We start from the raw sequence: 13,946 nt of genomic DNA on the forward strand, positions 1-13,946 counted from the left end.
AGCCCTCCGAGTATTCTGGGCCGCCTAGGTGTCTCAGTGGTTATGGTGCTCGGCTGCTGACCCGAAAGACGCGGGATCGATACCGGCCGCGGCGGTGTAATTCCGATGGAGGGGAAATTCTGGAGGCCCGTGTACTGTAATATTTCAGCGCACGTTAAACAACCCCAGGTGGTAGAAATTTCTGCAGCCCATCAGTACGCCGTCTTTCATAACTGAGTCGCTTTGGGACGTTAAATCCCATGAACCAACCAACCAGTCGGGGCATTCTCTGGGCAGAGAATGGATGCGGTACTCAGATATACGAAAAGTTAACTTTCTGAGAACAATGCAGGGTCTAATTTAGTAGCAGCAGCGGTGGAGCTAAATGATGTCCTGAATGGTGACGCCACGCAAGTAGTGAAAACTTTAGCTAAGAGAGTTGACGATACAAGTGCGATAGCACACCAAGGGCAGATCGTGCTGTGCACTGTGCTGGAGCTGCAAAGGAGGAACGGAGGGGTCGCTAAAGACGTTGTGACTCTCCATGAAGATATAAGGAAGTTAAACCTGGAGAAAGGCTTTGGAGTGGCAGTCAAAAACAGGGAAGGGCACAAAGCAGGCTTTCGCAGAGGCTTTACACCAGATGGCACCCATTTTAGTGGACGGGTAGGAGCAGAGATCGGCTGGCGCCTTACAGGCTGGGTGGTAGCTCTTTTAGGGTGTCCACAACGGCTCAGGGCGTAGGAGTAGGTAGAAGAGAAGTAGAAAGTGTAACAATGGCAGCTGATCCCAACAAAATGGCACGAGGAGGCCCAGGAAGAAAACTAGTAAAAAGAAATTTAATGCCAGGATCAGTTACATAAATATGCAAGGGGGTAGAAAGCGAGTGGAATGGCTAGAAATAGAACAGCGGTTAAAGGACGAAAAAGTGGGTGCGTACGCTCTATGCAAAAAAAAATATGAGGGATCTAGAAGATTCACCGTTCAATGATGGCGACTTCTGGGAAGGAGCAACAGAATAACAACGGTGAATAAGGAAAGAACGTAGGTATGCTGATACATCAAGGAACAAATTGCCAAAGAATAAAATCTTCATTCAAAAAGCAGATCTGGGTATCAGGTACAATTGCTGGTAAAAGGGGCAAGTGTAGGTGTAGTTTGTTTAGGGACAGGGGAGAAAGGCAGGAAAGAAACCAAAGATCTTATTAAGTGTCTCAATCACGATATAAAGCAGTTTGGAGACGGTGCCGATATTCTTCTGGTGGGTGACATGAATGGCCACATGGAGGATAATTATGGATACACAGATTGTAACGGGAAGTTACTGCTAGACTTCTGTGAGCAACACAAACTAGTTATTCTAAATAGAAAAACTAAATGTGGGTTACAAATCACGTGGAAAATCCGAAGCAGGCCTAATGTTGCTAATGTTGTTGAGACGAAGACGACAAAGAAGTTCTGGCTGGGTTCTCGGTGCCGCTCACAGCTGCTCTCTTCGTCTGTGTAACAACTCCTGCCTAATGTTGCAGGGCATCTGTAGCAAGCTCACAATAATGAAAACAGACGAAGAGGTGAAGTACAGCCTGGGAACTGAAGTGATAAAAAACACATTAGTCTGCAGTTGGGAGCCCTGATCAAAAGAGAATTGCAGAAAAGTAAAAAAAGAACACAAAATTAAACAATGAACAATAGCGCTTTTAGGAGCCGACATAGATGAAACAATGGAGAAACGCCCCATTTAAACATTATATTATAATCAGTTACAACTACTCATCAGTACAAAAATGAAACAAGTAAAAGGAGTAAACCACGGGAGAGGAAAGAGGAAGTCACGAAGCTGGTGGAATATTAAAACTAATGAGTACATCAAACAACGACGTGTGGCTTCTGGATAGCGCCTGGATAGCCCGCCAGAGAACTCATGCCTCACATGTATGCTCCATAACTCTCGACGATGACTACCACCACCAAGTTACCTACCTTCCTAGCCAGCTGGTCTGGCTTCGGCGTCCAGTAAGGAAGCGTGGCTGAAGCCAAAATTCTTGCTAACTGTATTGGTCCCTATGTAATAGTAAAGAGGATCAGTGGCGTGACGAACCAGAATTGGTGACGTCCGCAATCCATGCGGATGACACCCTGTCCCAATCGCGCAGATGCCTCACTCGCCCAGAGGAATACGCCCGCGGTGCGGGAAGGTTTTCGGAGCCCTAAGCAGGACAGCGGACAGGTAGCACAGAAGAGGAAGCTGACGGGTCTTCGCACAATTCGATCATATTGAAGTGGGTAGACGACGACAACGACAATGAGCGATGGAACGAGCGGGAGGAGACGAAGACGACAACGAAGTTCTGGCTGGGTTCTCGGTGCCACTCACAGCTGCTCTCTTCGTCAGTGTAAATATCAGTAAATATATTTTCCCCGCAATATATTTGGTGGAGGTGCGGATTGCCTTACGCCTACCGACGACGGAGCTCCGCAGCGGTCGTCAGCTGCCTTCGCTAACCATGAACCAAGACGCCTCCCAGCAAACATCAGCACCGGCCATACCATCTCTTGTTCTTTCTCTCCCTCGTGACCCTCTCTCCCTCGGATACACATGTACAAACACCTGAGTACCTACAACCGCTGGGATCCGACCGTTATGCTCGCAAATGTCATCTTCCTCCTAAAAGAGACCGCCCGAGTCTGGTATGATATCCACGAAGATGATTTGACCAGCTGGGACGTGTGCAACCAGAATCTACGTGAACTGCTCGGACGGCCGCTCGGCCTAACGGTTGCCGCCAAGAGGGACCTTGCCTCCCGAGCTCAAACTTCTACGGAGTCGTATGTTCCGTACATTCAGGACGCGTTGGCCCTCTGTCACAAGGTTGGCAGTAACATGCCCGAATCTGACAAAGTGAGCCAAGAGTTAAACGGGGTCGCCGACGATGCCTTCAACTTGCTCGCTTACAAGAACTGCACTACAGGAATGTCGACGCTTAGAGGAAGCCAAAAGCAGGCGCATTAGGCATCCGTGTACACGCCTCCCCAACATGACTGCGGCAAGGGAGTGAGACTCTCATAGAGCCAATGGGGACGTTTTTTTTAGAAGGCGATGGTGGCGGCACCTGGGAGAGGCGGTAAACGCATCAAAAATCCAATATGGCGGCACGCGTTTAGGCGGCTGGTTGTGGCCGGTTGCTCGCGCTACAGTGCACTGTACCCGCGCGTTCCTGGTGCTGGCGGCCGCTAGCTCGATCCAAGCTTTGTAAATAGTGGTGATTAACTGATCCCGCGCTGCATTCACGCTTGATTTTCTAAGTACTTACGGAATCTGCTCGCTCGCTTTTGTATTTCGATGTGTCTGTTGATGTAGCATGGTGTATGGTGGCGAGCGGCGCGACTGCTTAGCAGCTGCGCTCGATCGAGAACGAAAAGCGTAAATGGTTTTTGTACAAAGAACAATTTATTAAAAGAACATCAGCAGTGACAATCGATGTCCGAAAAGTGATTTTAAGTATGAGTGACATTGCAGTATCAGTAACAGGCATCCTAAAAATCAAAATAAAAAAAAAACGCCATTATGTAAACCTAGCAGACATGAGCGCACAGAGAATATATAGGGGATAAAAAAAGGTATCAAGGTATACATAAAAAGGTATACATAATAAAATGCTACATGACTGAATATACGTTTGTACGCAACTTTGTAAGAGATTTAGGTAAATAGCAGAGAAGTAAAACATCTGACCTGTATTGAAACGAATCAGTCTGTGGCTATGAATAAACACACGCAGACAAAGGCAGAGAAAATTTTCAACCTTTGACTCGTGTAGAAGAAATCACAGTGCGTTGGGCTAGGGACAACATAATATGCTGCAGTGCTAGTTCTTAGTATAAAGACTCCAAGAAAAGCTCACTGTGTGACTCGACATGACGCCAATGACGCTGCTGCAGTGCGAATGTCGCCGACGTCGCCGTTTTCGCTTGCGCGGCTGACCGTGCGACCGTGCGTCGTCTGCTTGTCGTCTGCTGCCGCGTTACCCGCGTCGTCTTCTTCGCAACTAATTTCTTTGATGTCTTATTTTTAATACCTATCTGGTTATAATTTAGTTCATAAGCATGTTTTTATTATTGATAGTGGTCGAAAAATTTCACTTTTATTAGGCTTAACTGCAGCCCCGTTTACCGCCGATACCAGGATCGCTGCAATCGTTTCGACCGGGGCGCCACCCTCGGCGCGGACGCGCAACTTGCAACATGCCACAGCCCTGACTGCGGCTTCCTCATGTGCAGACCTGTGGCACCGGAAAACTCCAGCGCCTCCAAAAAATGCGACCTGCATCATTCGACGCGAACTCGAAGCTATGTCCCCTACCTCCTGCGCCTACGTGATGGCGACAACCACTTGCCCACCATCTCTCTGGTACAAGCTGTGGTCCGTCAAGAGCTTGCAAACCTTGGTCTCCAGCCCGTCAGCCCCGTACGTCCTTCACCACCACCCGAAATCACTGCGATTGCTTCTGGACAACCTTCGTGCTTCACTCCAAGTCGACGAAACGCTCACCACAGGCGGAAAAATGACGATAGGTCCATTTATTTCCTCTGCCACCGCACTGGACACATCTCCCGTCACTGTCGCAATTATTGGTCCCGTCGAAGCACATACACACCTCTAAGCTCTCACTGCGACGACGAAGAGCCCAGCCACTACATGCCCCCTTCAGCCAGCACACTGCTACCGTCGACGGCCAGATTCCCCGCTCCAGCCGCTCCCCCTCCCCCCTACGCCAGCAGTCTCGCTCGCCCCAACGCCGTCGCTCCTCTCCTGGTCCCTACGGATGCTCGCCAGCGGAAAACTAGACGCTGCAGTGTCTGGAGGTCATGGTTCAGTACAGCCCCAGTACCGAAATCCTCGCTTAGCTCTTTTCCCACACCAGAATTTGCTCGTCATACATGTCGATGGAGTCTATAAGAGAGCCCTGGTCGATACGGGCGCGCATGTATCCGTCATGAGTTCAACCCTGCGACGCCACCTCAGAAAAGCACTGACCCCTGCACCAACAGCCGCTCTCCGCGCTGCTGACGGCAGAACGCCTCCTCTGGTTGGACTATGCACAGCCCGTGTGACAATATCGGGCTGCCATACATCCGATCTATTCTCTGTTCTGGACCAGTGCCCTCTTGAAGTCTTTCTTGGCCTCGACTTCCTGTCTGAGCATTCAGCCCTCATCAACTGCCCCGCCAGTGTTGTTCAGCTTGACCTTCCTCTTCCTGCTTAGTCTCCGTCCCCAGTTATACTTCGTCTTTGTGCTGTCGACTTTGTCCGTCTACCGCCTCAAGCCGCAACTTACACTTCTTTCTCATCTGTTCTCCCTGTCCCTGATTGGCGCTACGGAAGGTCGTCCTCACGCGAAACGTTGCGCTTGCGCACACTGTCTTTACTATGCTGGCGAACCGAGCGTTCGTTCCGGTCCAGAAGTTTGGCCTGTCCATCCAACCACTCCCGAAAGGCATCTCACTCGCCACGCTGTGCCCTGATGCCGAATGTGTCATATCAGTGGTGGACAGCTGCCTACCTTCCACTCATCAATGCCGGTTTGCTGCAGCCACATCAACAGAGAAACCAACGGACTGGTAAGCCGACATGATGGCTTCTGACCTACTGCCAATACCAGCTCACGATCTTTGTTGCCTCTTATCATCTTTTCGCGACATCTTCGAATTGGATCCCCGTGTTTTGGCTCGTACCTCTGTGGTGACGCACGGCATAAACACCGGGGATGCTGCTCCTCTCCACAGACGTGCGTACCGAGTGTCCAGCAACGAACACACCATCATAAACCAAGAGGTGGACAAGATCCTCGCAAAAGACATCATCGAGCCCTCGTAAAGCCCTTGGGCTTCAGTCGTTCCGATATAAGAGAAGGTCGGCAGCTGGCGCTTCTGCGTTGATTATCGGCACCTCAACCGCATCACAAAAAAAAATACGTATATGCTCTCCCGAGGATCTATGATGCTTTAGATTGCCTCCGCGCCGCCAAATATTTTTCTTCAATTGATCTTCGATCATGGTACTGAAAAATTGCTGTTGATGAAAAGGACCGTGAAAAAACCGTTTTTGTGACAACTGATGGCTTATACCACTTAAAGTTATTCCGTTCGAACCCTGCAACGCACCGGCTACCTTTGAACGAATGATAGACTGTCTTCTTCGCGGCTTTAAGTGGTCTACCTGCCTCTCTTACGTAGACGATGTTGTGGTGTTCTCGCATACTTTTTCAATGCACCTCGAACGCCTCTCCAGTGTTCTTTCAGTGTTCCGTAACGCCAGACTCCAGCTGAACTCATCGAAATGCAAATTCGGTCGCCGCCAACTAACTATTCTCGGACATATTGTTGACGCTTCTGGTGTACGCCCAGATCCCATAAAAATTCAAGCCGTGAGGTACCTTCCTTCAAAGGTTGTCGAAAGCTGTGCGCAGCTTTGTCCGCTTGTGCTGGTATTTTCGCCGTTTTATCAAGGATTTCGCCGGCATTGCTCGTCTCCTAACCGACCTTCGTATGAACGACAACCCCTTTATCTGGGGCCCCGCTCAAGAGAACTCCTTTTCGTCCCTCGTTCATTTGCTGGCCACTCCGCCAATCTTAGGCCATTTTCTCCCGTCGTCTCCCACAGGCGTTAGCAATGACGCCTCCCAATATGGAATCAGCACCGTGCTTGCCCAACTTCAACAGGGTCAAGATGGAGACATCGGTTGTGCCAGCCGCCTACGTTCCGCCGCACAGCAAAATTACTTCATTACTAAGCGCGAATGTCTCGCCCTTGTGGGGGCAGTAGCTAAATTCAGACCCTACGTGTTCGGCCATTCATTCGCTGTTGTCACTGACCACCACGCTCCAGTGTTGCCACGACACATAAAAAATATTAGTAAATTTTTTCGCTGAAAATCAGTAGAAATCAGCAGATTTTTAATTACAATTTTTGTACTCAGTTTATGAGCCCACGAATTCAGCGCTTATATTAGTACTCTGCTGTTGTATTGTAGCTTCTAAGAAATAGTACAAAAATTGGCCACGAGATTCTTGGCGATACTTTCGAAAAATCCGGGGATCCAGAGAGCCATTGTCAAGCACGAAGTGAAAAACAGTGAAGCCCTCTGATGGCATATTCAAATGCGTCAGATGGTAGTTAGTACCTGAAATCTTTAGATTATAGTATCTTCTAGGCAGGGGTGATTGGGAGATCGCTGGGAGAGGACTCCGTGCTGCAGTGGACATAAATATAGGTTGATCACGATGATGACGATCCAGAAATAAGAAAACATGAGTCCCGTATAGCTTACGTAAATAAACTTTATTGCGCGTGAACAGGCAACTTCAAAATGGCCATGTATATGACTAGATATGCTGTGAAATTCCACAAGTGGCTGTGCCAGCAAAGCCACATTAAATACACTCATGCTTATCCTTGTGCCAGTCGTCCATTCTCCTTATCAGTGGCCTGCCAATGTTGAAGCTGTGACATGCTGAAGACGTCATCAGGCGTTTCGTGTGCAGAAAGCCACAGATAGTCTCCGTGCTAAGCTTGTTCCGCAGCTTCGTCTTCAGGTTGTTTACAGCAGAAAATGCCCGCTCAACTGCTGCACTTGAATGCGGTAAGCACAGTATAGACCAGATTCTTTTACCCTCACACGCAGGCTGCTGGCGCGCCCCTCCTCTCGACACCAGTCGCCATCTATCGCCGCGCGCGTCCCGATGGACTGCGGGTCGCGCCGGCGCCGCGCGTAGAATGCATGTTTACGTGTTCGCTTCAGTCGTTGTAGTGCTTCATCATAACGTGTGAGGGTGTGTGCTGTGCGTCAGTACTCACATTTTCCGTCTACCAGATAGTACTCACGTTATCTTGCGCGCAGTTAGTCGTTAACGTGACATCTCCGAGTTTTTTTTTCCGTTCAATTGGATGTAAGTGCGGCGAGGCAGTGCGCGTCTGTCTCGTTGTTTCTGCCCACCATGATGATATTGATATTGATGATTAGCGCTCGTGTCCTGTCTTCACCTTTTCTGTGTCTAGTTTTTCGCGCTACGTTTTTCAATGACGATATTCTGCTGGCTCAGTATTCTAAACGCTGGCACCGCAGCGGCGACGCTGCTCCACCGAGCCGCTGGTGCGGCGGCGCTGCTCAGGGAAATTCTGGAATAGTATATTGCAAACAGCAAGGATTTTTCCCGCGGAGTAGTCGGCCAGGTAGTGTACGGACTGGAAACTGGCACTTCTAAGCAGATTTCTGCGCTGGCGTGTCGTTTGTTGCCGTCTTTTACCTGCGCTATCATCTATGATAATTTTAGGCACAGGAATGTATATTTATTGATTTGACTCAATGGTCTAGTAACTGGATAGGCGAGCTGCAGACTGAAGGTTGTCCCGACGAAGCGCGTGTTTTCGATCACCTCCTTGCGCTGAGCTTCCTATAGTTACCATTAAACACATTTCATGCACAGGACTGTAAGCACGATCGCTACCGATTTCAGTTGCTCTTTCCGCACGCATGTCATAAGAATCAAAGGGGGGGGGGGGGGGGGGGTATAGGGTTTATCGTAGTGTCTTTCTGCTTTTGCTATCTACCTTAATCATAGGAAAATATGCGCGATTTTAATACATTCATTCGCACTTAGCCAAACACCTACGTAACGCTGTCACACGCGGCGAGAGCTACCGAATAAAATGAACGCGACTTCATACCTCAGAATTCGTGAAAGCTGGATTCGCTGTTAATATCTATTCAAACTTTGATCATTTGAGCAAAAGTACGCTTTTATGCACCAAGTTGCATAAAACATGACAAATTTGTTTTTTTTTTTTGTTGGCGCTGCGACTCAGTTAAGCTCACAGCGGTAATTTGTTGATAAACTGGCGCATCACGCATGCGAGAAGAAAGCCCTGTTTGTGGGTGGTACTTTATGGCCGAAGGATTAAGAGTGCATGAGAATTGGAACTGCATGCTAGCCGCACACCTAATACTTGATATTGAACAAAAAGTATTTTTTTTTTGCAGTGGAGCACCAAGACGGTAGCGATATAAGCACGAGCGCGTTCTCAGCGTCAGCACAATTCACGTGAATGTCAAACTAAATGTCATTAAAACGCATAATGTGCTCCCTTTAATAACGTTAATACTTCCTGCAACACAGCCACGCTGCGGAAGTATGCTCGGCAATGTTTTTTTAGCACCCGCAGCGCGGCTATATGAAGGCGCGGCCGCGGAGCTGCCGCAGCCCCGCAGTCCCCGAAGAAACGCCCGCACCGCGGCGCACCAGTCGGCGGAAAATGGCCGCGCCCAGGAGCGGCTCTGGATTCTGGTCTATAGCCGTCACAAACTCGGTCAATGCAGGAAAAGCGGCGCTTCCATCACAATGTTTTTGAGAAAACACGACTGCCCAAAGCTCGTGCAACGAGGTATCTTCGCTTGTAGGGATATCAGCGTTTCTTAAATATCGCCATTCGGTATCCAAAGATTGCAAGGCTTTGCCGGAGACTAAAAAAAGTAGCAGCTTTTGTTTTTGTTTCAGTATAAAAGCAAGAAAATCAGTAGATTCAAGTCCTTTATCACTGAATCAGCAGAAAATTTTAAAAATCAGTAGATCTACTGATAAATCAGCAGCCGTGGCTGCCACGCTCTCCGCTGGCTGCATTCACTAAAAGATCCCACCGGTCGCCTTGGTTGCTGGGCTCTGTGCCTCAAAGAAAATTCATACCCCTTCGTGTACAAGTCAGGAAGTCATCACCAGGACACTTACTGTTGATACCAATACCCTGTGGAGCCACCTGACCTAGAAGACGCTGAGACCCTGCCCTGCTTCTTAGCTATCCCTGATTTCACCGATATTGCCAACGAAGAGCGCTACAACTCATCTTTACGACCTATCATTGATGGTATCCTCTCTGCAAACCGATCTCCATCTCTGAACATTTATGTGGTCCAGAATGGCATTTTGTATCGCCGCAATCTAAGCTCCGATGATCGTTCGCTGCTACTCGTCATACCCCACGTCTACGCTCTTCTTTCCTTGAAGAATTCCATGATCTCCGACAGCCGGCCACTTTTGAGTGGCCCGTGCGTACGCTCGGGTGCGGCACCGCTTCTTTTGGCCTGGTATGTATCGTTCCGTCAAGCGTTACATTGCCGCTTGCGACTTGCGTCAACGTCGAAAACGGCCCTCCACTTTTCTTGCCGGTATTCTACAACCCATAGACGTAACTCCAGAACCTTTTCACCGTGTTAGCCTCGACCTTCTTGGCCCTTTTCCCACGTAACTTTCCGGCAACTAGTGGATCACTGTCGCAACTGATTATACGGCTCGGTACGCCATCACGTGTGCTTTGCCTACCAGCTGCGCGTCCGATGTCGCCGATTTTCTTCTACAAGATGACATTCTTCACCATGGCGTCTCTCGCGAACTGCTCCCCTACCGTGGTCGGTATTTTCAGTTTAGAATAGTTCATGACATTTTTCGTTCGTGTTGCACGCAGCACCAGCTCGCGACAGCTTGCCATCCACAAACCAATGGGCTTACGAAAAGTTCAACCGCACGCTCCCCGACATGTTATCCATGTACGCCTCGCCAGACCACCGAGACTGGGACGCAGCCTTGCCTTATGTGACGTTTGAGTATAACTCTTGCCTTCATGACATAACAGGCTATTGCCCTTCCTACCTTTTGTTTGGTAGGCATCTCACCTTGCCTTTGAACACACTCATGCTGCCTTCTTCAGTCTGCACCACTGCTTACGCTCTGGACGCCATTGCCCAGGCCACACTGGCGCGCCAACTAGTCCGTAGTCTGCTCCATTGCTCTCAAGCTTCCCAGAAGTCCGCTTACGACCACTGTAACCGGGCAGTCTAATATAACTCAGGATCGCGCGTCCTTATCTGGACGCCGTCTTGCAGCGTCGGTCTCTCCGGGAAGCTTCTTTTCCACTACCGTGGCCCTCACCGTGTGGTGCGCCGTGTCACCGACGTGAACTATGAAATTGGTCCCCTTGCGTCCTCGCCATCGTCTTCTGGCCCCACCATCGACATCTTCCACGTATGCCGTCTTAAGCCTTATCACGAAGCTCATATGTAGCAACCTCAACGCCGAGGCGGTGTTTCAGCAGCCAGGGGTCCTGAAGCGGGTAGACGACGACGACAATGAGCGATGGAACGAGTGGGAGGAGATGAAGACGACAACGAACTTCTGACTGTGTTCTCGGTGCCGCTCACAGTTGTTTGGTTTGGTTTGGTTTCTGGGGTTTAACGCCCCAAAGCGACTGGGGCTATCAGAGACGCCGTAGTGGAGGGCTCCGGAAATTTCGACCACCTGGGGTTCTTTAACGTGCACTGACATCGCACAGTACACGGGCCTCGAATTTCTCCTCCAAAGAAATTCAGCCGCCGCGACCGGGATCGAACCCGCGTCTTTCGGGCCAGCAGCCGAGCACCATAGCCACTGAGCCACCGTTCCCTTCGCTTGTATAAATATGTGTGAATAATTTTTTCCCGCAACAATGCCATGCGGCATACGTTCCTTCCTGCTGGCTGTGTACCGCTGGTCTGCCGATGTCACAAAATTTGGCGCAATTATGAAAACAAAGAAAGAAAAAACAGCGCCGCGCCGGCGCGAGCCGAACGGGGGAGAAGGAATCCCCCGCGGAGTGAATAGCGTGTGTGCGTGGCGCCCCTCCACCACCGCTCACCGAGGCGGCGTGCGCGGAGGAATGAGTCAACCATGCCGAAGATTTCTCTCGAACGTCCGAGTAGCTTCCACTGCTAACCGGGGAAAAGGATGTAGCCTTGCGTGCGTTACATGTCCCCCTCCTGTGCGCTCGGACGTCGGTGAAGGCGCCATGCCAGAACAAGCCCGAACCTTCGAGATGCGGGCCCCGACCTCTGACCAATGGGGACGCGCGGCCGGTGAGAGAAAGGGAGGGTGTCTGCACAGGTGACACGGCGTGTATATGCGTGCCTACTCTGGCGCGCAGAACAAACAGACGTGGAAGCGAGCCTATAAAGGAAGGACGTTGACCGCTGTCAGATTAGTCCGGACCGCCGTTTAAGCTTCGGAGAAGCGCGCCCGTTCGACTCCCGGGGAAAACACCACTCGGCCAGCCACGGACGAACGAGGCAACGTGCGCCAGTCTGCGGGACGGCATCGTCGTGGACCACTGGTCGTCGGACTGTCGCAGTGCCCGGCGAACAAATTGTGTTTGGTTTGTTTACCTCTCTCTCTTGTGTTAGTGCACTTTAGGTGCAATATTGCCTTTGTATTGTATTCTCTTTCGAGTTTAACTTTGCACGAGTTGCATTGTTTTGTTAATCTCTTTGTATGTGTTTGTACTAGTGATTGTGAAATCCTCTGTATCGTCTCATTGCTGTATAAACTTTGTTTTGCTTGTGATCCTTTGGCTCCGACCCATTCTCTGGCTTGCGACCGGCTAAAGCTGGGCACCAAACGACCAAAAACTTCTTGTCGCTTAGTAGCTGGTCTCCGCTGAGCTTGCCACGCTGAGTCGAGGGCATCTCCTTTGAGTCCGAGACCGCTGCCCCCACACGCTCTAAGGGTGTCTGTGAGCTTCACGCTTAACAGTGCGCGAAGTGTGGGTGACAGGCGAATTGGCAAGAACGGCGCATCACTACGTTCGAGACTAATCTATATATGCCCGCATTTTTTGAAATATTGCCTCAGTGTGTCATAAAAATAAGCTCCTTGTACCACTGACAAGAAAAGTTGCATTACCAGTTATGTAACGGACCTCGGAGTTTTTTTATTTCCAACCATATCATGCAGTATGTTCACTCGCCCGAACAATCACCCTGCAACCGTATCGAAGCCAAAATGCAAGAGTTCACCGCACATAACATTCAACCCCGTTTGAACTGGGTTAAAGTTTATTTTTTGACTCCCTTTTTTTACACATGTACCAGGAGTCGTCTCTATTGAACAGATGCTTTGATTTGAAGAGTGCTTATGATGTATCGCATGCCAGTGCAATGCTTGCCGTATTCTTTATGCATCTTTTATTTGCGGCAATAAAAGAAAAGTAGAAAGCTACATTATATAAAGCCCACTAAAGAGACTCGCTTGACTGGGTAGTGTGCAGATTAAGGCCCTGGGGAGAGGCAGAATGAAAATAGCTTTTCTTTTAGTGGCCATGTTTGATATTCTAGCAGTGGAGTTTAGTACCGGTGAGTTGCTTTATTAGTGCAAATTTTTCTCGTGCTAACTTAGATAAAACGTAAAACGCTCACAAAACAGGCTAGGTCTTCATCTTAGGCAACTTCGGCAGCGTTCATAAGCGATTTAGACATCACTTGCATCTCAGTAAATGGTAGTTGGCTCAGTTATGTTTAAGGGAAAGTCCAGGTTTCTAAATCTGAAACCATATTCTGAGGGCGGGGGGGGGGGGGGGGGGCGGATCTTTTCCAGCCTTGCAAATTTCTGAAAACGCCACCATCATACGCTAAATCACCGCAAGAACTATGCCCAGACCAGGATTGCTGCCTCTCGCATGTTCCGCCAATCAAGCATTTTAGCCCCGCAAACTCCTTAGCTCCTCCGCGCCCCTTATTTCCGCCCCCTTCTACGCTGGCCTTCTCCTGGAAATCAAGCCCTTATCCTTGGCCATCGGTTGTCTACATTTTCTAGCTAGATTTTCTTTCGCTCGCCTCCGCTTCTTTACCCATACTTTCCCTACCTCTTAACGTTACACCTTTCATTTTGTTTACACAGCTCGCTGCACTGACCTCAATTTCATTCAAGCCCTTTCATAGCATCTATGTTCAATGCCCCATACGTGAGCACTGGTAAGGAACAGCTGTCATGCACTTTCTTGTTAAGATATATTCGTAAACTGGTTTGGTTTATGGGGTTTAACGTCCCAAAGCAACTCCAGCTATGACAGACGCCGTAGTGAAGGGCTCCGGAAAGTTCGACCACCTGGGTCT

The 13,946-nt window shown here is 49.5% G+C and overlaps 1 pseudogene; it reads left to right on the top strand.

Moving 5' to 3' along the window:
- Nucleotides 1-2,575: 2,575 nt before the first annotated feature.
- LOC149328897 (uncharacterized) lies at nt 2,576-4,824 on the top strand (annotated as a pseudogene).
- Nucleotides 4,825-13,946: the final 9,122 nt, after the last annotated feature.

Source organism: Amblyomma mixtum, chromosome 9, assembly GCF_055824585.1.
Source record: "Amblyomma mixtum isolate Tamu chromosome 9, ASM5582458v1, whole genome shotgun sequence".
Taxonomy (NCBI): domain Eukaryota; kingdom Metazoa; phylum Arthropoda; class Arachnida; order Ixodida; family Ixodidae; genus Amblyomma; species Amblyomma mixtum.